We start from the raw sequence: 27,482 nt of genomic DNA, 5'->3' as shown, positions 1-27,482 counted from the left end.
CTGTTTCCTTCGTGGCTTCGCAGCCAAAATGCGAATCAGCCTTTTGGCATGCTTCTGGTACGGCGTCTCTCCAAGATGAAGATTTCAACCTTGCCTTTAGAGTCGGGCTCTCCCATCCCGTGTAGGACTTTGAACTCCTGTTCGCACCCTGGGGCGAGGGCCCTGCTTGGACTGAAAAGCTTTTCCAGCCGACGCGCCTCCACGTGAGGCACCGATGGTTGCAGAAAGTGCTTAAACCCGCGCCAGCCCCATCGAGTGTGCAAAAGGAGCCAGTTCCCGGAAGGGGAACATTTCCTGCTGGCCCCTGGGTTGTGCATCTGCGTTGGGTCCTCCTCAGGTACCGCGCCTTGGATCGTACCAGGCCGCCATCTGCAGGAAGAGGGAAATCTTACCTGTTCTTAAGGAGCCAGATTCTCCTCTACTGTAGTCTATATCGGGAGGAGGAAAGGGAAGAAGCCAAGAATGAAAGAATCCAGGGAGCAATCCTGGGCACAGGACTTCGAACTGGTAATTGTCTTTCTGTATTAAAGATGTCAAGAAGTTTGAAACATTTCCTTTTATAATTAAAAAAAAAGTTTTTTTAAATGTTTTATTTATTTTTGAGAGAGAGAGACAGAGCATGAGCAGGGGAGGGGCAGAGAGAGAGGGAGACACAGAATCCGAAGCAGGCTCCAGGCTCGGAGCTGTCAGCACAGAGCCCCACGTGCGGCTAGAACCCACCAACCGCGAGATCATGACCTGAGCCGAAGTCAGACGCTTAACTGATTGAGCCACCCAGGTGCCCCTTCCTTTTATATGTTTTGAGAACAGAGCCACATGACTTAGTTTTTGCATGAAACTACATCTAAAGCAACACAATTCAGGGGGCGCCTGGTGGCTCGGTAGGTTAAGCATCCCACTCTTGATTTTGGCTCAGGCTCAGTGTCAGGTTCCGCACTGACAGTGCAGAGCCTGCTTGCAATTCTCTCTCTCCTCTGTCTCTGCCCCTCGCCTGCTTGTGCTGGCTTGTGCTCTCTCTCTCTATCTGTAAATAAATAAATAAACAAACTTAAAAAAAATCATTGTTTATCAGAGTCTAAGAATACTAAACAGGATCCACTTCATAACCCACATAGACAGAACTTCCCTGTCTTCTTCTCTGGCCAGTCCTCCAGCCTTCTGGAAGCTGTTCTGGAGCTTCTCATGTACCAAACCCACAGCCCCCTCCTTTCTCCTCTCTTCTCCCTGCTTCCCAGGACCCTTCCTTTTATTATGTGGATCACTGAGCCTCTTTTCTAGGAAGTAAGAATTCTTCCTCTTTTAGAGGAGTGACGATGGGAAGAGCTGTAGGAATTCTGGATTCTCTTTCAACAGCAGGGGAGAGACGGTGACCCCTTGATCTTCATAGCCCTTTCCAGTATCCTGGCTCCCTGTCTCTCGAAGGGACAGGTGTGAGCACCTGCGAGGAGCTGAGGGCACTCTTGTTAGATAGAATTGAGCCTGGGAAACCAGGCAGCAAGGCAGAGTCAGGGTCAGCAGGGTGCAATTCACATATAGGCCAGAGCTTGGGTTGGGAGAGGTAGGGCAGAAGTATGACCGAAGTGGTCGTCCCTCAGTTGCCCTTGATGCCTTTTCGTGGGCCCTCCATACCCCCAACCCCAGTGGTGGCCACCAGAGAAGGGCTGGCATGGTGTTCCTCTATCAAACCATGAAAACTGTCATCTTGGATAACAGGTCGCAAGACCACGGATTGGAAGAGATGGGTGTGGGTTAAGATTCTGATTTAAGCTCGTTTCTCCTCTCAGGCTGGTAGCTCAACTATATTAGCTGCTCTCTTTCGGCTCTTTTAGGCCATGGAAGTCAGATTTATGAAAGAATTTAAGAGAGGGGCACCCGGGTGGCTCAGTTGGTTGGGCATCCAACTTTGGCTCAGGTCATGATCTTACAGTTCATGGGTTCGAGTCCCGCATCGGGCTCTGTGCTGACAGCTTAGAGCCTGGAACCTGCTTTGGATTCTGTGTCTCCCTCTCTCCCGCTCGTGTTCTGCTTCTGTCTCTCTCAAAAATAAATAAACATTAAAAAAAAATTTTTGTTTTGAAAGAATTTAAGAGAGATTTAGGCTTCTGCAGTCACTGTGACAGAAAATTTGCTCATTATTTTATAAATGGGAAGAGCACTGACCATCTTTGGTGCTTTTCTTGGCCTGTCTTCTGATATTTCTGGGGAAATCATGGTCTTGCCTCAGTTTATCCCCCTGTAAGCCGCAGTTGGTATTGAGCAAGCTCTGATGAGCAAGGGGCCTGGCCTTCCTTGGCCGTGTATGCTGCTGGGGACACCTGTGAAGGGGGCAGTGATGTCATCCTAGGGCCTCGTGGTGAGGGAGCCAGTGAGGGCACAGTCCTTGCTCTGCCGTGCTGTGTAAGGAAAAGTACATTAAGTCCCCAGTACCTGTTAGGAGAATAGAGGGTTGATTTCTGGTTTTAGATGGAAGAACTCTCTTCAGGGTTCTACTTTCCTTGAAAGTTACAAACAAACAAACAAACCCCAGAAGCAAATATGAGAAGCAAAATGACCAGAAGGCTGGGTATCTTGAATATTCATTTGTTCATCCCTAAATTCCGAAGTGAAACAGATCAAAAGTTGAAGCCTTTTCTGCCACTGTTGGCTGCTTGTGCTTGGGCAGATAACTTTACCTCTCAAAGCTCCAGCTTCTTTGTGTGTGAACTTGGGGAAATCTCAGCAGCCTCCTCAGAAGACTGTTGTGAGGATTAAGTGGAAATTTAAAAAATGCACGTAGAGCATCAGTCCAGCACCTGCCGTATAGTCTCAGCTGTTGATGACTGTTGGCTAGGTACTATTTTTCTTGAAAACACCATCCCAGAATGGGGTGAGGGTGGTAATAAAGGTTAGTTGACACAGATCCTGCCCTGAGGTGGCTTATGATGGGCAATCATGACACAGGACATGACAGGAGCCAAGAGAGAAGAACAGGGCGAAAGGGGCACGTAACAAATGGAATCAAAGGTTCGAAAGAAGGATCGATGGAGCTGGTTGTTGGAACATGGAGGGGCTCAGAAGTGAAAGCTGAATCTAACAGGGAAACAGTGCTTTCTGACAGAGCCTGAGCACAGTGGGCGAAGGCAGAAAAGACGAGCAAGGGGATAAATTAAAAACAAAATAGGTGAGCAGGCTTGTCACTGGGCTGACAGGAGGTAAGCAAAGGAGACGAAAGCAGACCGGGGTAAATAAATAAACGACCAATGTGGTGACGACCCTCCAGGCAGCCTGTCACAGAGGGTGGAATGGGCTTGAGATCGAAGATTACAAAAAGAAAAATCGTACCCAACTTTCACAGATTTTTCCGATACTTTGATTGTTTTCCTCCCACAGTACTCTGAAATGCACGCCTGGTTTATTCTCAGAAAGGATGCCAGAGCGCTCTCCTCACCCGCTGCCCCTACCGCGGACACGCAGGAGAAGCCTTGGGGTGGGGTGAATGGCTCAGGGAATGATCAGCCCAAGTTGCTCATTCCGGGGACTCTGGAGCAGATGCTGGCCGTGCGAGCTATGTCTAGACATGGAAATTGTGCTCCTAATGTCTCAATCTTGCTTTCTTTACATTCTCTGATAATGTGCATCTCTGTAAACATTCTCACCACAGGAACGGAGCTGGAAACACATGTGCAATCAACAGCCGCAGCAGCTAGAAAGGGGGTTATGAAATCTGCTCAAAAATAGCCTGCTTGCCCCATAGGCATGCAAAGCAGCCAGCCAGCCAGGGTGAACGTGTCAGGCAGCAGATTGCTCTCTGCATATTGGGAGGCCTCCAGCGACCTGCCACACTTGGGCTCAAAGGAGCTCACCGCTGGTCAGAAACTTCCAGAGGTGATCTGGGCCTGTGGACAGAGTCCCCCTGAGCAGCTGGGAGCCACAAGTCCCTGGCCTTAGTTCCTGCTCCAGAGGGGGCAGCGTTGAGCCTCCCAAGAGATTCCAGGGCTAAGCCCGCCTGTCCTACCTGCCCTGAAATTTCTCAGCCCTGGAAACATTTTTGTGGGTTAAAACTTTAAGTTTACAGAACTTGACCTGAGGCAAGAAGATGTAAAGTCTGGCTCCCACCCTTAGACTCTACTTAATGCATCAGCTGGCTTGTCCCCTCGCAGGGCCTGGACGGCACATTTTTATACAGTGGGTGCACAGCAGGGAAGGGCGATCTGGCTGCATGCTCAGTGTCAAGGACGACCGGGCTTTTGGGTACAGGTCCGCTGCCCGCAGGTTCTGCGCTGAGAGGCGAGACTTGCTGTGATGCGGGTGGTGCCGCAGTTTCTGTCCACGGTCATTTCCAGCACCAGCTGCTCGTGTGACCTTTGGCCCCGTCACTTCAGGCCTTTTGCTTCAGCCTTCTCTGCCGAGTGGGAAGGTGCTCTTTCCTCTGCAGTTCACGCGTAAAGGGGAGAGGAGTCAGAAGGGACAGGTGGGCCCTCACCGTGTGTCCTTGGAGTTGGAACTTAGTTGACTCACAGAATGATTACATTACTGAATGCAACTGTAGAGGTCCCCGGGATATTTTTGTCAATATTGCTCTTTGTGACAGAAGAGACCGGGTCATTCATCTATGTTCTGGTAAGAAAGACCACTGGGATAGAAGTCAGGAGAGCCAGGCTCTGAGCCATCTCTTCAGGTTGCTTCGTGTGAGTTCCGGAACCTTCCCTGACTTCCCTCAGTTGAGCAAGACCAAGACTCGTAGCCTGAGAAAGGACACCGGCAATAGCAGGGGTTAGGCTAGGGTAACAGAATGTGCTGAGGACAGGGTGGAGGGTATGGCCAAGGCACAAAAAGGCCAGATTTCTCCTTCATGGGAGCCCCAAATTAACCCTCCTTCCCCTCTCCTGCCTTCCATCCACACCCGCTGCCTCCATTCCCTTTTAAAGGCAGTCAGGTTGGCCCTGGCCCAGACTGGGTTTATTTTGTCGAACCAGTTCCCAGGTTTCTTTTGGGAAGAAAACACCATTGGGAGTAGATTGAACTTAATATATGGTTTTGGGGTGGAACTTGAGTTGCTTCTTCAGGTACATCATGGCTTGGGTTAAACCATTCCCTCACTAAAGTGCTGTACTCGTCCGTACCCTTTTTTGGGAAGCATATAACCTTCCATCCACCCCCACTGAGGACTGGGTCAGCATGACCCACGCAAAATATTTGAGGCCGTTGACCCTATTCATAGGGTCTGCCAGGGGACCCCATTGGTCTGTGCCTTATAGTTGAGTCCATACTTATTCCTGAGGAGTCCCTATGAACTTGGAATTTAAGGGCCAAGGGAAAATAAGGCCTCTGGTGACTTGAGTCATATCTTAAAATCAGAGCTATCTCCTCTCCTGAGTCCTACTCTCGGAGTCACAGTTGTTGCCGAGGCTGGGACCCGGAGCTAATGCCCACCATATACTGCATGTTGACTTCTCCCCTCAGTGTCCTGTAGGTGCTGTGGGAGCCTGGGCTGGGGACACACGAATCCCTGCCCCCCTATCACATCAGGACTTCAAAACCTGTGCAAGATGTACCCGGCCATTGCGGCTCCTTCCAACGGGCTTTGGCAATAAGGAAAATTGTCTATCTTTGTAGTGATATCACTGATGTGGAGTGTCTGAAACTTGTATTTCCTGAAAGGCTGAAGGTTTTGATCTCCTCCGATGTGCTCTTCGTGTTTCACACCAGTTCATGTAGGGCGTGAAGAGCCGCCTCCACTAACCTGGCCGTGAAAACCTGGCAGCTGCTCAGACTGAAAATAGTACTTGATTTAGTTTGAGTCGCAGCACGAGAAGGGACTCACGTACGCACACTGACATACAAATGTGGGCTCAGAGGCTGTTCTGGGCATCAGGGATGGGCTCACAAGTGGCTGTGAGGTGAAGCTGGAAATGAAGTCTGCTAGCCGAGAAAGCGGATGAGCTGAGGGCTTCTGTGATGTGGGACTGTCACTTCCTTCCTGCAAACAGCGGGTGAAAGGAGCCACCGGAGCCTCCGTGGCTAAGTGTCTTTGCACTTGCAGCCTAGGACAAGCTTTAGGAGGAAGAGGAAAAAGCAAGTTTATTTTTCTGTTTTAAGCCAAACCTCTAGCATTCTCCCTTTAGCTCCAAATGCCAATCTCTGATGTGTTTAAATTATTGCACCCTGTTAATAGGCTGGTGACGTTGGCGTGGAGAGCTCAGGGTCTCCTGTGTGCCCCTGGTATTTGTGTTACCTCTCTCCCCGTTTTCCTCCCACTTCTCCGCTGCTGTTTCTCAGGGCCCTGTCCTATGCTCAGCCTGGGCACAGACCAGTAGCTCTTAAAACAGAGGACAACACAGCTTCAGATATTGAAACCATGCATAGAGTGTTCCAAGCAATATCTAAAGTGTCTGTCTCTGTCCCGCCCTCCCTTCCTATGTTCTTTCCTTGAGGAAACAGACTCTATTGGAAAGGCCATTGTGTAATGCTCTAAGGAGATTATTGTTGATCTATTTTCATTTTTCTTATCATGTCCTTTAGCCAGGAGGCTAGGTGGACCACTAGAAAGTGCTCGGGCCTTGGAGAAAAATGGGCTGAGCTGTGAAGCTCAGCCATGCTCTTTGCACCTATGGAATCTTTATCATTTGCCTAAATTCTCTGGCCTTCTGTAAACTAAGAGTAATACCTGCTCTGCAGAGCTCCTGTGAGGTTTCAGTGGGACAGTGCACATTTCAGGAGCACAACAGCACCCGGTGAATGGTGATTGTAGTCGTCGAGGGGTCACAGAGCATTTTTGAGACTCCTAATGAAAAGCAAACAGCATGGAGGGACAGAGAAAGGACAGGCCCAGGCATAGCACATACCATGAGCTCATCATGCCCAGACAGTTTGACCTTGGGCCACTAGCAAAAATGTCCCTGCAGCAGGGTGCACGTGGAGGGAGCTGGGCTGCAGTGCCGTTCATTTCTTCTGCCAGTTTAAATCTGTCCCCAGGCAGAGCTGGGACTGTAAGTGCAAACTTTGCTGGAGTCCAAAGTTACAGTGGAAGTTGCTGAAACCACTTCTTTCATGTTTATACAAAGTGTTATAAATAAAATAGATTAAACAAACTGTTCAAAAGACATGGCTAGCTCACTGCCTACTCTGACTGTAGGGAGTATCAACCATTTAAAAACATTTTTTTTTCTTTCAGTGTCTATTCATTTCTGAGAGAGAGAGAGAGAGAGAGAGAGAGAGAGAGAGACAGAGCAAATGGGAGGGGGGCAGAGAGAGAGGGAGACACAGAATCCGAAGCAGGCTCTAGGCTCTGAGCTGTCAGCACAGAGCCCAACGTGGGGCTTGAACCCATGAACCACGACCCAAGCCGAAGTCTGATGCTCAACCGACTGAGCCACCCAGGTGTCCCAGGAGTATCAACCTTTTTAAATCTTCCCTTAAAGTTATGGAAAGAAGTGGATGACATGTTGTGGCATAGAGGACAAAGCCGAACAGGTGTAGCTTCCACATCGAGGTAAAAAAAAAAAAAAAAAGAACCAGTGCCTGTTGTTGGGAATGTAAATTGGTGCAGCTACAATGGAAAACAGTGTGGAGGTTCTTCAAAAAACTTAAAATAGAACTACCAGGGACAACTGGGTGGCTCAGTGGGTCGAGCATCCGACTTCTTGCTCAGATCATGATCTCATAGTTTGTGAGTTCGAGCCCCGTGTTGGGCTGTATGCTGACAGCTCAGAGCCCGGAGCCTGTTTCTGATTCTCTGTCTTCTCCTCTGCCTATACCTCTCCCGTTTGCACTCTTTCTCTCTCTCAAAAATAAACAAACATTTAAAAATAAATAAAGTGAATAGAAGTACCATATAATCCTTCTGGGTATATATCTGAGGGAAATGAAAATGAAGCAGTATCTACATTTCTGTGTTCATTGTAGCCTTATTCACAATGGTCAAGATATGGAAACAACCTAAGTGTCCATCAACAGACAAATGGATAAAGAAGATGTGGTACAGGGGCGCCTGGGTGGCTCAGTCGGTTAGGCGGCCGACTTCGGCTCAGGTCATGATCTCGCGGTCCATGAGTTCGAGCCCCACGTCGGGCTCTGTGCTGATAGCTCAGAGCCTGGAGCCTGTTTCAGATTCTGTGTCTCCCTCTCTCTGACTCTCCCCCATTCATGCTCTGTCTCTCTCTGTCTCAAAAATAAATAAACGTTAAAAAAAAAAAAAAAAAGAAGAAGATGTGGTACACACACACACACACACACACACACACGGGGATATTATTCAGCCAGGAAAAAGAAGGAAGTGCTGCCATTTGCAACAACGTGGGTGGAGCTAGAAGACATTATGCTAAATGAAATAAGCCAGACTGAGAAAGACAAATACTGTTTGGTCTCCCTATATGTGGGATTAAAAAAAAGATTAAAAAAATTCCAAGTCCTAGAGAGTAGAATGGTGTTTACCAGGGGCTGTGGGCTGGGGAAGATGGGGGGATGCTGGTCAATAAGCCTTAGGTTATAGGATGAATAAATTCTAGGGATCTGATGGACGGCATGGCGTCTGTAGTCAAGCTGTATCGTACACTTGAAAGTTGCTAAGAGATTAGATCTTAAGCATTCTCACCACACCACAAAAAAGATAACTAGGTGAGGTGATTGATGTGTTAATTAACCTGATTATGGTAATCATTTCACAAAATATATGTATATCAAATCATCACATTTTACACTTTAAATATATACAAATTTATTTGTCAATTATACCTCAATAAAACTGGAGGGAAAAAAAAGCCCGCTTCTCACTTCCATTGCTGTCTACTTCCTCTGCCTTGTGTCCAGGAAGGCACAGCTGGAAGATGCGAATTTGACCCATCTCAGGCTTCACGGGAATAAGAAGCAAACCTTTATTGTGTTAAAAAAACTGAGATGTGGGTTCATCTGGAGTTTAGCCTGTCCTAACTAATGGTGGATGTGCTCAGCTCTCCACTCCCACCCCACCCACCTGCTCCTCCATTGTGTGTAATCTGTGTCCACCATCGCTGCTCAGGGAAATGGCTGTTCTCAAAATTTCCCAGTGACCTCATTCATCCTCATTCACCTACAGACTGCTGAGGTGTCTCGTGTTCTTTCTCGCTTCAGTTTTCATTTCATTATTTTAAGCTTAAAAAAAAGTAATACATTCTTATTTTAAGGAAATCTGCCCTCCCCTTTCTAACTACCTATTTGCTTTCTGTTCTGGTTGCTTTTTCTCTTCACCTCTCTAAAGGCAGGTGTTCCCCCCACAAATCTGCCTGCGGTCCTTCTCTCCTCCCCTCCCCAACTCCATTCCACCCCCCCCCCCCCCCCCCGACATCACCGCATTCTCCTCTGAGCTCCAGCTCTTTGCAGGAGACTGCATTCCTCACCCTCAATTCTGAACCTCTCAGACACGTGCCTGTGGATTCAGCCAACTTCTGGAGATGAAACTGCCCAGAACTGGGCTGGTAATTATCCTTTCTCCTCTTCTTTTTTCTGCTGTGCCTCCTCATCCTGCCCAGTTTCACCTCGGCTTGACTCCTGGATTGCCTATTTGACTGTTCTCCCTTCTCAATTCCACCATTCTCTTATCTCATCAGGTATTGAGTACTGTGGGTTCTCTTTTGTCGGGTCCCTTCTCTGCATTCTCACTACTATTACACTACTGGTATGAATGTAATTGTATTGAGATTGGACCAGAAAGACATAACTGGACTGTTGACCATGGTCGGTTCTTTTTTAAAAGTTTTATTTATTTATTTTGAGGCAGAGAGTGGGAGAGCACTCGGGAGGGGCAGAGAGAGAGGGAGAGAGAGAGAATCCCAAGCAGGCTCTGATGATGATGTGGGGTTCCAGCTCATGAACCACGAGATCACGGCCTGAGCCGAAATCAAGAATCAGATGCTCAACTGAGCCACCAGGTGCCCCGACCATGGTTAGTTTTGAGGAAGGAAATCCATGGAAGTGGGAATGATGGGGAATTTCATACTTTAAAATATATCATTTTTGGGGGGCATGTGGGTGACTCAGTTGGTTAAGCATCTGACTTCAGCTCAGGTCATGATCTCACAGTTCATAAGTTCGAGCCCTGCATTGGGCTTGCTGCTGTCAGTACGAAGCCTGCTTCCGATCCTCTGTCCCTTTCCCTTGCCCCTCCACCCACCTCTTCCTCAAAAACAAATAAACATTAAAACATTTTTTACATGTTTTTTTTTATCACAATAGATTCATATATTAACTATATAATACAAAAGCAACTTTTAAAAATAGAAGGTAATTTGCTCCTTGTCAGGTAGCAAAGCTTTCATAACTCAAAGTGTTCGAACAAAAGTCAGTTGACTCACCACTAGGGATGTTGTAGGAAGGACTCTGATATCAATTAGGTGTGAGTGATATCAGCTGTGAGTGATGGTAATCCAAAATACCACAGGCTTACACAATATGGAAGTTCACTTCTCTATGGAGTAAAGGAGACCTGAAGGTAATCAGTACCGGGGTTGTGAACGCATTCCACGGTTCTCAGACACTTTTATCTTGCCACTTCACTCTACTTAGCCCTTGGCTTCCACCTCATGGCCTAACAAAGCTGTCCAAGCTCCAGCCATTATATTTGCATTCCAAGTAACAGAGGAAGAAACAAATTAGAGCACGTCTGCTCTCTTTAAGGACATTTTCTGGAAGTTGCTTGTTTCAGCTTATACCCTCTTGGCCAGAACCAAGTCACACAGGAACATTAAGCTTTCAGAGGAGTCTGGGATAGGCCTTATTCCATGTGGCCATATACCCGTCTAAAACTGGGCTTCTATTACCAAAGAAAAAGAGGAGAATGAATATTGAGGGATTGGTATTCTTTGCTGACATTTTTAACTCAAAGGCTTTAAAATTAATAGTAGCTGCTATTTACCTAGCTATCTATCACTATGTACTAAGCATTGGACTAAGTCCTTCACTTGTGTTATCCTGTTTGGTGTCCATATACCTATGAGTTAGGGTAAGTGCCATTACAATTACTTTGAAACTTAGGGAGGTTAAGTAACTTGGCCAGGGTTAAAACACTGCTAGAAAGGGGTAGATCTAGGACCTGAACTCAGCTCTGGTTGAGTCCAGAGCTCTTAACCTATATCTTAACCTATCTTAACCTATATACTCAATTTGCAGCCATACACTCTCTGCATTGGTCTTCATTGCAAGCAGCAGAGGTTGAGTGTAATGGAGTTAGACAGGAAAGGAGTTTCTTAAAATATTGGGTAGTTCACAGGATGATTGTGAGGCTGGAACACCAAGCTCAGTGATTGAAAAAGCATTCCTGCTCAAAGCAGGAAAAATGCCCTAGTTCTCCTTAGAACTAGGGGTTTTGATGAGAAAATTGTGGGTGCCTTTGCCTGGCCAAAGAGAGGAAGCTGCCTATTCCTTACTTCCTATGCTAACAGTTCTCAATTCCAAGCCCTTGTGACTCATTCTGATTGGTGCAGCCAGATCCCAGGCCAGCCCCAGCTGCAAGGGATGATGGGAAGGTCAGTATCTAACATATTCATACCCTGTGATGGAAAGCGGTCTTGATTCCCACCAAAACTCATAAGGTGGAAATTCTCCAGACTTGGAAAGTGATTTAAATGTTGACATAATACCACTTCACCATTCTATTTCCTTATTTCCCTGTTCAGGTTCAGAAGTTTGAGCAAGTTGAATTTCAACTGGATTATTTTCAAAAGTTTTGAAATGTTTAGTTTTTCCTTTGGCCCCCTCCCCCTTTTCTTCTCTTCAGAAAGCAGTGGCATAACAATTCCTGGCCTCTGTAACAGGGTATCTGATAAGCAGAATAATGGCTCCCCGAAGATGCCCACATCCTAATTCCTGGAACCTGGGACTGTGTCACATTATGTGGCCAAAGGGAATTGTAGATGTGACTAAACTGAGTGCCTTGAGGAGGGGAGTGAATTATCCAGGTGGGCCCAATGTAATTACAAGGGCCCATACAGGGGGCAATAGGGAAGCAGGGCTGTGTGAGAGAGAGATATGATGGCTATAAGCAGAAATTGGAGTAAAAGCAGAGATGGGTTCCTGAGTGGGGGCCGTGAGCCCAGCGATGTGGGCAGTAAGGGGAGCTGGAAAAGGCAAGGGACCGAATTTTCTCCCCTAAAAGCCTTCGGAAGCAATAGAGACCCTGTAGACCCCTTGTTCTAGTCCAATGAAACCCTTTTGGATTTCTGACTTTCACAGTCGTAATGTATCTGTGTTGTGTTTAAGCCACCAAACTGCAGTAATTTGTGATAGTTACAATATAAAACTAATATAAGATGCAAATTAAAATACCCACAAGCCACAGAATGTGCCATAAGTGAGTAAAGTGGGCCATGGGTAAAACATTTTCATGAAGCATGTGGCCGTTTCAGTCTGTCTTTTGTTTTCCCAGTTTTGATAGAGACATGAATGCAAACATTTCATTTTACTCCCAATTTTTTTAAAAAAAGTAATCTCTACACCCAGTGTGGGGCTTGGACTCGACCTCGAGATCAAGAGTCACATGCTCTACCACTTGAGGCAGCCAGGAGCCCCAATTTTCCTCCTCATGTGATCTGTAAGAAAAACTATAGTGGAAGCAAGGTGACAAATGGCAATTTACATGCAACTTTATAACAGGGAGACAGTAGAGGGTGGTAGGAATGAATATGAATAAACTTGAGCCAACTGTTACCTTGTAGAGTTTGGATCTGGTGTTTCCAGTGTTTCTAATTTAATTCTAATACTTTTTTGTTGTTGTTGTCTTACAAATGAACAATTCAAACAAAATATATCTTCGGCAGTGGCTTGCTGTCCTCAGCCGTAGAACAACCTCCTTTCTCACCTGTTCTTGCCGCCACCTTAGATATGTTGTCCAATCTATGCGATGTTGGTTTTGCAATCTTTTGTGCATGGAGTGGCAGGCATCCTGGTCTTGCTTCCACCGTTGCTCCGCTCACAGCTAGACACACACGATTGCATCAGGAGGCTAATTTGAATTTATCTGCTCTCTCTCTCTCTCTCTCTTTAAAGCACTTTGCAAAACTTAGGCAGGAAGTTTTTGAAAAGTCAGGTTTTCAAAAGAGATGCACAGCCTAAAACATTCTCCACACTCCTCACACTCTTTCTTTGCCAGGGTGATATTTAAGATCTGTAAGCACTCAGCCAATCAGTAGACAAATATTTATTAAGCATCTAGGAGGATTAAGCCTGTGCCGGATGCTAGGAGGACTACACAAGATGGAAGACAGAGAAGCTCCTGGTGAACATGTCCCCTCATACTGAGGGGACATATGTGTTAGGGAGTGACTGCCGGAGCAGATAATTCTTGAGGAGTTGAAATGCAGCATGAGTCTCCATGCCAGCAAGGTATTTGCTCAGACAGTTGAGCAAATCTGATACTTAAATCTCTTCTATGTTCTCTGGTTTGTGTTTTCCCTACAGGATTGGTAAACACTGCGTGCAGGACTCTGGGGGCCCAGAGCAAACTGGGGGCCCAGTTGCAAAACCACCACCTGCACCTGTGCACTGGCAACAAATTGACAGGTGAGACCAATCTCTCTGTGGTTACAGGGAGTGGTCAGGGGAACGCACTGTGTTTCTGGTGCCTTAGCTCCCCAGTGACAGTGACGGGACTCCAAGCTGATAAAACTGACGAGTGGAAAAGCATTGGACAGTGTCTGTATTTTGAGTTTCAATATTCTGCCCAATTCCCATGGTGCCTGGATCCATGCTTCACACTTAGTGGACCTGAGGTTAATGTGAGACGAAAATAATTATTATAGTGAAAATGTATTGGGCGCTTATTCTGTGTCAGGCACTATGCCAAGTTCTTTATATCGATTATCTCATTTTATCTTCACAACTACTGACAAGAGTAATTATGATCCTCCATTTTACAAACAAGAAAAATGAGGGCCAAGGTCACACTTCTGCTTAGTGACAGAGCCAAAATTTGAACCCAGGAGTCCATTCATCTTATATCTACCAGTTGGATGGAAACTCTAATTTAAGCCTGTGGCATTAGATTTCAAGGAGTCCTAATGTGGTTTTTGAAAACATGCAGGCCTTAATTTGTTCAATCGATATGCTCCTGAAAAATTAAATAGAAAAATGGATAGAAACACCCTGAGGGCATGGGAGATGTCTTTGTAACATCTACAGTATTTAGCACTGTGCCTTGCAGATAGAAGACTTGAAACAAACATTTGTCAAATGAATGGATGTATGAATGAAACAATTGTAGAAGGTGGTTTGAATTTTAAACGTACTCAGTAAGACAAGTGTTTGAAGGGACCTGCCGGGTTAGTACATAGAGTGTCTAGGTTGATCCAATCTATTTGAAGCTATTTATAAATGGGCATTAATGCATAGAAATACAATTGGAGGGATGTTTTGCAAATGCACTTTTACTCTCTTCTTATACTTTTGTGTATTGTTGAGCAGTTAAAAATTGAGGATGCATCTATCTCATTCTGGACTTGGTATGGTTGATTTGAGACATGATCCCAGGAAAAGGACCGAGGAAGAGAGGTGATGGGGTGGGTGAAGCCCATGTCAGGGTGTATAAAGGCTGCGGGGTGGGGAATGGGATCTCCTTGCCCTGGGACTTGCTCAAAAGCCAGGAGACTGGATGGAGCAGTAATCCATTAGCTCCCAGTCCTCGTTGGCACAAACATCCCCACCTTTGCGGGCTTTACCTCTGAGGGGCCAGTGGGCCCTGAAGCATCAGAAAAAGCTCTGAGTGTAATGGCAGAAAAAGGAGCCAGACACTGTCAACACCAGCTGAGTCTGAACTTCTGGAACTGCCCGCCACAGATGTGGGCAGAGGTGGGGACGTGAAATAGGAAGCATCTACTATAGTATGATTTTTCAAAAACCAATAAAACCATTTTCGAAATAAACTACAGAAGAAATTTTCACATTGCACAGAATGGTCCTCTGATTTGGCTTTGCAAGTCCGGACTGTTGCAGGTGAGGTTATTTTCGGTGAGATCCTGATGTGCTTGACATTGGGGGCCAGATTCCTGGGAAGCAGACTTGAAGATAGAGAAGCTATGCAAGTGTACTGGGGAGTGCTCTGGGACCCACACCTGTAGGGGATACAGGACTGGGCCTTGGGGGAAGCCTGGCTGTGATGTGGCCACAAAAACGGTGTTAGCTCATCCCCTGGGGAACTTTGAAGCTGGGGTAGCTCTGCAGAGTTGTCCTGAGTTGGGGTGAGAGTGCTGGGCTTTTATACGTGAGCATCTTCCAGCCACCGGACGCCAGATTCCAGGGCGTCCAAACTTGCCTTTGAACATCAGGGCCAATCAATAAAATTGACAAAATCAAACCCAGGAAAAAGAGCAGAACGTAATTCAACCACAACTCTCTCTCCTTACTGGTGCAGGCCAAACTGAAAATATATAAGGGATAGGACCAGGTTCTTTTCTCACATGTCAAGTGAAGACTTTGGATTACATCGGGAATTACAGACTGGTAGCTCGTGGGGCAAATCTGTCTGTGAAGTCTGTTTTATTTGCATGCAGAGTGTTTCAAATCCAGATTTCTGGCTTCTCTTGAAAATTTGGAAGAAATGGCACATTGGGCCCACGTTGTTTCATGGCAAGTACCAGCTCAGGTGGAGCAGCGGGTGGCCTTTAACTCCTGACCCCTCTAGCCTGTTTTAGTCATTTGCGTTACTGCCTGAGACCTGTAACCATCTGTGAGGTCCCACCTAGCTCTGATGAGCCGTGATTCTGTGTGAATAGTCTTGCATACTGCTGAAATAGGTATTTGATTTCCTAATAATGTGATGATAGCTAGAAATCTTTGACTTCCTAGTTAAAGATGCATATCCAGCTGGATATTCTCTATGGGCAAATCAGCCACTTCTTTGTAGGCTAGTTTTCTGGCTTTGCAGATGAGGATCTCAGCATCCCTGATCTTGACTATGAGTTGGCAGCAAAATGCTATTGGTGTTCGTGGTAGGACCTACGTGGGATTTTCTAGCCACTAGAACATTATTTAAGCTTTGGGATTCCCCACCTGCCTGAATTTCAGAATTACTTTGACTATTTATAAAAATACAAATTCTCAGGGTACCTGGGTGGCTCAGTGGGTTAAGTGTCCAACTCTTGAACTCAGGGTCATGAGTTCAAGCCCTGTGTTGGGCTCTGCATTGGGAGTGAAGCCTACTTAACAAACAAACAAAACCCCAACAAATTCTCAGTTTCTTCTGATTCAGTAGGTCTCAGCTCAGCAGATGGGGCCCAAGAATCTTTGTTTTTTATTTTTTTAATAAAAAAATTAATTTAAAAAAATACTTATTTTTGAGAGAGAGAGAGAGAGACAGTGTGAGGAGGGGAGGGGCAGAGAGAGAGGGAGACACAGAATCTGAACCAGGCTCCAGGCTCCCAGCTGTCAGCACAGAGCCCGACACGGAGCTTGAACTCACCAACCGCGAGACCATGATCTGAGCTGAAGTTGGATGCCCAACCGACTGAGCCACCCAGGTGCCCCAAATTAAAAACAAAATTTAATTTCAGTATAGTTGACACACAATGTTACATTAATTTCAGGTGTACAACATTCCTCCACATTAGGAGCTTAGAAGCCTATAATACATGTATATATTATGTTATGCTATATATATATATATATATATATATATATTCTGTATATATTATGCTATGCTAAATGTAGCTACCATCTGTCTCTGTACGATGTTATTACAATGTCATTGACTATATTCCTTACATTGTGCCTTTTATTCCTGTGACTTATTCTATAACTGGAAACCTGTATCTCCCACTCCCCTTCCCCCATTTTCCCCATCCGCTACGACGCTTTCCCCTCACAACCATCAGTTTGTTTTCTGTATTTATAGATCCTGATTCTGCTTTTGTTTATTTATTCACCTGTTTTGTTTTTTAGATTTCACAGATAAGTGAAATCATATGGCGTTTGTCTTTCTCAGTCTGACTTATTTCACTTAGCATAATACCCTCTAGGTTCATCCATGTTGTTGAAAATGGCAAGTTCTCACTTTTTTATGGCTGCCTAGTATTCCATTGTGTGTATGTACCATATTTTTCTTATCTACTTGTCTATTGATTGACATTTCAGTTGCTTCCATATCTTGGCTATTGTAAACAATGCTGCGGTAAACATAGGGGTGCATAATATCCTTTTCAGATTAGTGTTTTTGTTTTCTTTGGGTAAATACCCAGTAATGGAATTACTGGATCATATGGTAATTCTATTTTTAACTTTTTGAGGAATCTCCATGCTGTTTTCCACAGTGACTGTACTAATTTACATTCCCACCAATAGTGCATGAGAGTTCCTTTTTCTCCATACTGTGGCCAATGCTTATTACTTGTCTTTTTGATTCCAGCCTTCTGACAGGTGTAAGATGATTGTGTAAGGTGTAAGATTTCACTGTGGTTTTGATTTTCATTTCCCTGATGATTACTGATATTGCACATGTTTCCATGTGTCTGTTAGCCATCTATATGTCTTCTTTGCCCATTTTAATAGGATTGTTTGGGGGGGTTGGTATTGAGGTGTATAAGTTCTTTTTATATTTTGGATATTAACTCCTTATCAAATATATCACTTACAAAAATCTTCTTCCATTCAGTATGTTGCCTTTTCATTTTATTGATAGTTTTCTTTGCTGTACAAAAGATTTTTATTTTGGTGTAGTCCTAATAGTTTATTTTTGCTTTTGTCTCCCTTGCCTTAGGAGACATATCTAGAAAAATGATGCTATGGCTGATGTCAGAGAGATTGCTGCCTGTGTTCTCTTTCAGGATTTTAAGACTCTTTATTTTAAATTGGTTTCTCAAGTGATCTTGGTGTGCAATCAGATGTAGGCACCATACTGTCTCCTATTTTCTTTTTGTACTTAGTGTGTGGTTCATGTATTATAGGCTTCTAAGCTCCTAATGTGGAGGAATGCTTTCTTATTTATCTTTTTATCTTCCCCATCCTTTAGTATTACCACCTAGCACAGTGCTCTGCAAGTCCAGTGCACTCAATGAGTGTCTAGTGAATGAGTGATTGAATGAATGATGAACATTCCCCAATAGCTTTCTTCCTTAGGAGTCGAAGAGCACAAACCTCCCAAGTCACATATTCAAGATCATTTGATTTAGAAAACTTATTTTATAAATATGGTGTCAAATAAACCAGAGAGAGGAAGAGTCCTAGCTTTATCTTGGGAGTTTTTTGCCTTGGGGATGTTAAGAAATAAATGATTCCTTCTAAAAAGAACTTATGCTTTTCATCAAAAGATAGATTATTCACCACCCAACATGGTACATGTGAGTTATTTGTACAATATTTCAAAAACAGCAAATTGACTCAATAGAAAAGGAAACTTTCTAAATTATGCTGAAATCTTGCCTTGAAATATAAACCTTGAAAGAATAAGACCAGGAGCTTCTTTCATACTGGGAGATAGATGCAGTGATACAAATTTAATTTATTGTGTTATGGTTTATTTATCAGGTGCTCAGCTTCCAAAGAGTTCAAAAAACCTGTGTCTGTGAGAGAAGGCGTGGCAAGTCCCCCACTTAGTTTGGATTTTGAAGAGGGAACTATCTAGAAAATTTTGGCTCAGAAAAAATCTTGGTGCTTGTTTCGCTGTTTACATAGTCTGTGCTTCCTAGAGGTCCTTTGCCTTTTTTTTTTTTTTTTTTTTACTTCCTATAATTTGTTTATTTTTTTAAATTTACATCCAAGTTAGTTAGCACATGGTGCAACAATGATTTCAGGAGTAGATTGCTTAATGCTCCTTATCCATTTCGGCCATCCCTGCTCCCACAACCCCTCCAGCAACTCTCTGTTCTCTGTATTTAAGAGTCTCTTATGTTTTGTCACCCTCCCTGTGTTTATATAATTTTTGCTTCCCTTCCCTTATGTTAATCTGTTTTGTATCTTAAGTTCCTCATATGAGTGAAGTCATATGATATCTGTCTTTCTCCGACTAATTTCGCTTAGCATAATACCCTCCAGTTCCATCCATGTAGTTGCAAATGGCAAGATTTCATTCTTTTTGATTGCTGAGTAATACTCCATTGTGTGTGTGTGTGTGTGTGTGTGTGTGTGTGTGTGTATCACATCTTCTTTATCCATTCATCCATCGATGGACATTTTTGGGCTCTTTCCATACTTTGGCTATTGTTGATACTGCTGCTATAAACATGGGGGTGCATGTGCCCCTTTGAAACAGCATACCTGTATCCCTTAGATAAATACCTAGTAGTGCAATTGCTGGGTCATAGGGTAGTTCTATTTTTAGTTTTTTGACGAACCTCCATACTGTTTTCCAGAGTGGCTGCACCAGCTTGCATTCCCACCAGCATGCAAAAGAGATCCTCTTTCTCCACATCCTCACCAACATCTGTTGTTGCCTGAGTTGTTAATGTTAGCCATTCTGACAGGTGTGAGGTGGTATCTCATGGTGGTTTTGATTTGTATTTCCCAGATGATGAGTGATGTTGAACATTTTTTTATGTGTCAGTTGGCCATCTGGATGTCTTCTTGGGAGAAGTGTCTACTCATGTCTTTTGCTCATTTCTTCACTGGATTATTTGTTTTTTGGGTGTTGAGTTTGATAAGTTCTTTATAGATTTTGGATACTAACCTTTTATCTGATATGTTGTTTGCAGATATCTTCTCCCATTCTATCAGTTGCTTTTTACTGATAACAGTAAATAATCAGTTTTGCTGATTGTTTCCTTCGCTGTGCAGAAGCTTTTTATTTTGATGAGGTCCCAATAGTTCAGTCTTGCTTTTGTTTCCCTTGTCTCTGGAGATGTGTTGAGTAAGAAGTTGCTGCAGCCAAGGTCAAAGAGGTTTTTGCCTGCTTTCTCCTCGAGGATGTTGATGGCTTCCTGTCTTACATTTATGTCTTTCATCCATTTTGAGTTTATTTCTGTGTATGGTGTAAGAAAGTGGTCCAGGTTCATTCTTCCGCGTGTCGCTGTCCAGTTTTCCTAGCACCACTTGCTGAAGAGACTGTCTTTATTCCATTGGATATTCTTTCCTGCTTTGTCAAAGATTAGTTGGCCATACATTTGTGGGGCCATTTCTGGGTTCTCTGTTCTGTTCCACTGATCTGAGTGTTTGTCTTTGTGCCAGTACCATACTGTCTTAATGATTACAGCTTTGTAATACATCTTGAAGTCCAGCCTTTGCCTTCTTTCTAATATCTTTGGTTGAGGTCCTTCAAGGGGAGGCCTCAGGATTCAGAAAGGCTGCAGATGGGAGAGATGGAGAATCTGATTGGCCTGAACTTGACTGGCTGTGGCATATAAGGCTCAAAGCAGCAGCCTTGAGCAAGTTTGACACTCTATCAAGAATGCTAGGGGATTAGAACAGTTTTTTTCTTAAGTTCTCAAGAGTCTCTGTTAGGTGAATGTTTTTTGAGTGTTTTGGCATCACTAGTGATTTCTGTCTTGAACTCAATTAGAATAAGTTTGAAATCTGTGCTTTGCATCCCTGGCAACTGCATTCTTTCATTTTTTTTTTTCTTAAAAAACAAACAAATGCTAAGGTTATACTGTAATAAACTATTCAAATTAACATTGTACAGACAAAGAAGGCAATGGTGCTGAAAATCAACCTTTGGCGGTTTTGCTACAGTGCCATGCAATAACTTGAAATGTTCGCTGTCAGCTGAAAGTCAAAAGGCATGGTATAAAAGGTGTGTGGAAATGCCAGTGTTTAAAAATACATGCTTCACAAAAGATACATTCACTGAAAGAGACTACAGATTGGTTGGAATATAAATATCAGCATTGGCCTAGTTTTTGTCTGTGAGGTTTGGAGTAATGGCTACCCATGCCCTATCCATTTTCTGCCTTGATTCCTATGTCTGTTAATAGCATTATGTCCAGTACTTCTGCTACTTCCATCATGACTACCATCACACTCCTTATTGTTGTATTACTGGCCCAGACTATCCCACCAAGAGTCCTTGAGCAAGACTGTCTTGGGCATAGACTCCAGAACTATGACTAGATTTGGACGAAGCCATGAGAGATTTGATCAGATATTCATTTAATACTTGTGAGGTTTGTGACCCTACCTGACAAGGATATTCCAAGAAGTCAAGATTCCATCCAGTTCAAGTATCTGTAGAAATAGTGAAGACTTTTAAAAATCTTAAGAACCAGAGAAGAACATATGGGGGTAATACCAGAGTGGACTTCACTGAGAATTGGGCACTGTGTTACTTCAATCCCAGGCTTTCAGGGTGAGAACTCTCCATTTTGAGGGCAGTGATATCATAACTCTTAATAGGGCTCAAATTGTCCCATTAGGGTTGTGGACAGGAATCCATTTGATGTCTTGGCCAAAGAGCCCTCTAGTCATTAAGAAATCTTACCCACATTACACTGCTAAGGATGTGTCTCCAAAATTATTAGAGGAGAGACCCCAGAACAGTTTTGGATGACGGATGATTTCTCTAGTGGGTATGCATCTTTTGAACATTGAAAAACTTCAGAATTAATTATAGAACTGTTTAAGAGACTCATACTATATTTTGGCTGTAAAAAATCTGGGGCATTTTATATTTTATGCATTATTAAGGTGATCGAGTAGTAACTTTTTGGCCTGAAAGTAGCAATATAGGAAATTTGACACCATGATACTCAAGGTTTTCAGCTCCCATCAGAGGTTTTCATTGCCACCACTATCTTGGTTATCACTGAGAGATGCTTACTAAGTTACACTTGAAAGATAGCTACTCAGCTCTGACCTCTTTCCTTAAAATCTAGCAGCCCATTGAGTTGGTGAAAAAAAGTTGGTGAACTAGAAATTCACTTTAAGCAAGTTAACTGTCTAGGTAACACTTTGAAGAAATCAGGTAGAGATAGACTGTAGCACACACTAAAAATCATTCCAATTGGCTTTTATTCAGCAGAGACATTCTCTGACCATTGAAGTGAGCCTAGAACTCATACACCCTCTCTGCAAGTTGACAAATCACATTAAAATGTATTAATGATGTTTTGATGTATGTCAGACAGAAGGGCGCCAACGGAGCTCCAAAAGGTGAGATAATCTCATTTCTCTTGTGGAAATGTCTACAAGTCTCTATCATTCTACTCTGTGTCCTAGAAAGCTGCTGAATGGTATAAAATTTAGATATGATAACAAAACGAGTTAAAACACTTTTAATTTGGGTTTTGGACACTTTGTAATTCAAAGCAAGGGTTATCAATCTTTTATTTTAGTTTTTGAAGAACTAAATATTGTACATATATCAGCCAGAGATAGGACACTAATCAAACTGACTATTTCTTTCATTTCATTAGTCCACCACATTTACTGGTCATAGAAATGTGCTAAGCACCTTGGGAAATTAGGAAAGGAAGACGGCGGTCTTAATCCTCAAATGTAAGTGAATGGAGTTGTCTCTGGGCTTTTGTTACAGACTTTGGCCCATCTAGGGCTCCTGGATTATAAATTATTGGGAAAGGAGAACCTTTTATTCCATCTCCAACAGCATTTATCCTATGCTCTGTAGAATACCACTTTCCCCAGGGGAGCCTAGCTATCCATTTTTTTCTTCATTGTAGGGTAGGAGCAGATATGTTTCTCCCCATTTTGCTTATAGCAGAAGTGAGGCTAAGGAAATTATAAAGGTCACTTCAGATAAATTAATCTGACTCAGAAATCTTAAGATTTTGCTGCAAGTAGCAGAAGGAAATGGGTTATAAATGGCAAATGCAAGATTTGTTCAATATTATATTCTTGGAGCACATGGGTAGCTCAGTCAGTTAAGCATCCCACTCATTTTGGCTCAGGTCATGATCTCAGGGGTCCTGAGATGGAGCCCTCATCGGGCTCTGTGCTGATGGCATGGAGCCTGCATGGGATTCTCTCTCTCTCCCTCTCTCTTTGCCTCTCCCCCACTCACACATGCTCTCTTTCTCAAAATAGATAAATAAACATTAAAAAAAATTAACTTTCTAAAAAATATATTAGGTTCTCTATTGTCATAAGCTTTGCATCTAGAAGAGTGTTGGGAGTGTGCAGTGTGATGTCTCTGTGCAGTGATGAAAAGGGGAAACATTACAGAAATCGGTGAGCCTGCTCATCTCTCCCATGACAAAAGAGAATCCCCTGAATTTTCAAAGTGAGGTTTTGAAAGTCATGTATGTACTATCTTGAAAGCTGTAGTAAACTAGAAAAAACAATCCCCTCAGACAATAGACATATTTGGTGGAATTCTTGAGAGGGATGCAGTAATTTTATAACTGAGAAAACAAACATAAATATTTAAGAAATGATAAGTTCTCCCGGTGGAAATCACTTACCCTTCCCAACATGGCATGCAATTGCCTGCAGGCTTTTCTAGTCAGAGAAGCCACCTGCGTTTCTCACCCGGTGAATATTCAGGAAGACTCTCAGTACTTCTGCTAATTTATGTCTGTGTGATTAAGATTTATTGGAAAATTGTGCAATATCAGGATCAATAAGTAGGGACTTTGGAACAGGAGCAGCCGACACGCAGCAATTCCTCTGCTGGGATGGATGTGCGACTTGAAGAGAAGACACATCCCTCTGTCAATTAGGTTTTAGGTTCATGGCCTGAGAAAACAATGAAATCAGTCAGGTATTTAGCAAAGGGGAGTATGATACAATAAAATCTCTCATAATGAATTTAGCTCAATTCACTTGGAAAGCAAGGGGTAGAGGCCAAGAGAGAATGGTTGTATAATTCAGACGGCTCCAAGATATTATAAATGGGCCTATTGACTATGTCCCACAGCAGCTATCTAGAATGTTTCCTTCTAATTGTACCATAATCAAGGCCTTAAGTAATAATTGGGAGCAGGATTTGGATGAAAAATAAAGCTCGCATTTATATTTACATTAATTTTTCAGGACATATTTTTTATTCTTTATTTCTTATTTCTGACATATTGCTTTCTGAGAAAACCTGCATATATTTCTAAAGGGTAAAAGGGTGAAGGGTAACTTGGAAAATGTTTGCTTTCATGCCTTGACACTTGAATCTGCTCTGCCTTCAAGATACAGGATAGAAGAAAAATCCTTCATATAGAACTCATAGACTAGACACTGAACCCCCCTTCCCCACAGTCTCCCTTTTACCCCAATCCAACCCCCTCCCACTACCCTATTTGATGTTGGTCCTGAAGTGTTGATATGTCCTGGCCCATGTAGTAGTGTCCTTTTCCTAGAGTGGCTATTAAAGGAGAACTGGGGTAATGCTTGAAGGACCCCCAGGGGAAGTACAGCTTCCTATAAGAAGCCTGCCAGGAGCCCTAAATGTTATTTTTTCGTGTTTCCAATTGCTCTGTGAAAAACAAAAGAAGTTTTGAGTTCCGAGAGTCTTGAGGTGTGAACTTCTAGGAGTTCTATGAGTACTATTAGTACAGTTTCCAGGCCAGAGGCTCAAGATCACCATTTTTGAACCATGGATGGATATAGTCAGTAGATAACCACCTGTGCTTCCAGGCAGATCTGGAGAAAAGTTGGGGGGTGCTGTCAGGGGTATCCACAATGGTGGTAACCTTGTAGGTTGGTCTGGTGCACATTCTCTTTAGCCTAAAAGGCTGAACAGAGCCTGGTAAGATTCCATTTCCTTTATGAAAGGGAATATTAAGACTAGGGTGGGCCACAGAGTTGCAAACAGCATTCAGGGAATTGCAATGCTGAAAATAGGCCAAGTTCCCCATTATTGTACATATGGAGTCAGCACATCAGTTATTGATGTAGCTGACTTGTTCTCTGTGTCAGCCTATTTCAGTCTTGAAAAGTTCTGTCTAGGGGCTAAATGAAACTGAGCTAAACTTAAGTAATAGGTCTCAGAGGTCTTGCCCCAGTGGTGTTCTTGAGCCAACTTGCACCTACCTGAGGAAAGCCAATTTTGTGCATATCTTTCCAACTCTGTGTTCAATGATATCATGTTGGTAGCTGGAAAAATGTACAATTCCAAGTTTTTACCTGCGCGCCATTTTCTTGAGCCCTTCCATTTTGAATGATTGGTCTAGTTTGGACAGAGGAATTCACTTTCTCTTGAGCAGATCTGCCTTGGCCTCACAATCTTTGCCACTCTTATCCTGCTTGCCTCTGCTTAAAGCTCTCTCTTCCCTCTTGATTCTTCCAGCACTTTCCATCCGCAACACTCTGGATATTTGCACTCCTTACCTTGCTTCGGTTTGTTGTTGTTGCCATTTTACTGTATTCCCTGCACCTCCAGCTAGAAGGTAAGGCTAGGGAGAGTGGGTACTGTTTAAGAGCATCAGCAGTGATGGTAACAATAACAGACAAGGGTGGTTCAATAGGGGGCTTAAACAGAGAAGAAAGAGATTTGAAAGGCATATTAAGATAATTTAAAGTCCTGGAGTAACACTCATTCAATATAAATGACAGGAGGGAGAGGACTCTGTGGGTCTCATTCTGAAGATATTCAAATGTTCTAATAACGTGCCTTCCTTATGAGGCATGCTTAGTGATTTTTTAAATCATCACTGTTGATTCCCAGTCAGAACTGCTCAAGAAGTAGCTTTCTCTATGGCTAGAAGAGGAAATTGTGCAAGGAGTAAACGTGAACAAGCAACTATCACTAATTACTTGCTGCACATCCCAGGAGATCCTTCAGGAGGGTTCTGAAACGGAAAGGAGGAGGGAGTAATAGCTAACAACTTCTGCTGTTTACCTCGCGTGGGTCTGTTAGCAGGCAGTTTTCCCTTAGCTTCTCATACATCACTCTCCTCTTCACCCCCCACTTTTACAGGCATTTGGGGGCTTTCCCCCTGTGTCCAAAGAGTCCCAGCTGGGCTTTGTCACTCTATCTGGTTTCCGGCATCCATGGTCTTGTATCCCAGAAGGCCCTTCTACTGAAGGGATCCCAGATAAAGGGGAACTATCAGAGAGGATCACCCAGCTAGTTTCCAGAAGCAACTTCATAGTGGCTCAAGGCACTTGAGCCCCCAATGGAGGAGGTTCAGGCAACTACCAGGTGGGCAACATCCCCTTTGAGTTACACTAAGATACCGTGTCAGAGTCTGGTTTCCCTGGCGAATCTGCACTTTTGTGAAGGTGCGTTGTCTTGATGACATTGTCTGTGTGTCTGTGTAGGTGGGGTGGGGGTGTGGGTGGAGGAGATGTGCCCGAGAGGAGAGGCAAATCCAGGCTCTGCTGCTGCGCTGGGACTGCCAGTCTCTGCTCACAAAGGCACTGGAAGTGTTTGCTGCTTTTGTTCTGCTTCCCAGTCATACTGGCTGGGTTAAACCAAGATCCACTAATTCTACGAATATGTGGAAGACTCTTTGAAGACAAAAAGATGAGCGGGGGGAATGGTAATGACCAAAAGGTGAAAAAAAAAAAAAAAAGGAGCAGGGTTATTTTCTTTCCCTGGAGGAGCCTTTCCGTCTTCGGGGAACATATATTGGTGTCCTACACACAAGGTATTGGGATTCTTAAAGCAAAATACTGTCTGCTGAGCTATGTAAATTACATCGCTCAACAATGCTCCTCTGTAAGTAGAGTTTTGCTTTGCAAATACTCAAAGGGGATGGGAAGATAGTTGACCTGTGGGTTATAAACAAAAACATTTTCATTTTTCATTAATATTGAATAGACTTTCCCAGCCCCCATTAAGTAGGCACCACGGATAGTAAAAGAATACTGGTAGAAGCCATGCTAAACTATTAGCCTATTCAGGGTACCCACATGTTTTGACCTGGGCTTATGAGTGAATGAATGATGACTTGGAATAAACATCACTTTTGTCAGCTATTCAGGCACCAAACCTAGAGGGGGAAAATCTTTAGCCTTTGAGTTAAGGAGGTAAAACTGTATGTGTTTTTATGGAAGGAGGGGGAAATAGACCTATACAGTAGGTCAAAATAGTTGCTCTTCTCTTTAAAAAAGAAAAAAAAAAAGGGGCGCCTGGGTGGCGCAGTCGGTTAAGCGTCCAACTTCAGCCAGGTCACGATCTCGCGGTCCGTGAGTTCGAGCCCCGCGTCAGGCTCTGGGCTGATGGCTCAGAGCCTGGAGCCTGTTTCTGATTCTGTGTCTCCCTCTCTCTCTGCCCCTCCCCCGTTCATGCTCTGTCTCTCTCTGTCCCAAAAATAAATAAACGTTGAAAAAAAATTAAAAAAAAAAAAAAAAGAAAAAAAAAAAAACAAACCTTAGGACCTCTGCTTAATTTTGATTTAGTCTGGTCCTTTACATCTACCTGGGCTCATATTGCCTATGCGTACTTTTAAGTCCCAGGAAATCAATGTTTGGAGGAACGTAATTCTTCACAAACACAGATTCTCTACCCAAATCGTCACTTTTGTCTTTAGGTGAAAGCAAGTGCTATTTCAGGTAATCATAGTCCTAGGAAAATGATTAAGGCCTGCTGTCTCTTTATTCAGGCATCTGGCTCCTTAACACCATAAACTAAAGCATGCCTTGAAGCACAGTTTCTGATAAACACAAGGATTTTTGACATCGGGACAAACACTCCTGTTCATACATGCTCTGCATAATTGGAC

General features: G+C 43.6%; 1 long non-coding RNA gene across 1 annotated transcript in view; it reads left to right on the top strand.

The window, feature by feature from the left end:
* Positions 1 to 27,482, top strand: part of LOC123583537 — a 154,062-nt gene that overhangs the window by 114,205 nt on the left and 12,375 nt on the right. The window contains exon 5 of the long non-coding RNA XR_006704929.1: positions 13,408 to 13,509. This is a non-coding gene — a long non-coding RNA (uncharacterized LOC123583537). The remainder of the gene's footprint in view (positions 1 to 13,407; positions 13,510 to 27,482) is intronic.

Source organism: Leopardus geoffroyi, chromosome B3 (assembly GCF_018350155.1).
Source record: "Leopardus geoffroyi isolate Oge1 chromosome B3, O.geoffroyi_Oge1_pat1.0, whole genome shotgun sequence".
In the NCBI taxonomy this organism is placed as follows: Eukaryota; Metazoa; Chordata; class Mammalia; order Carnivora; family Felidae; genus Leopardus; species Leopardus geoffroyi.
Note: the sequence above shows the minus strand (reverse complement) of the source record. Positions and strands in the feature narration are given on the sequence as shown.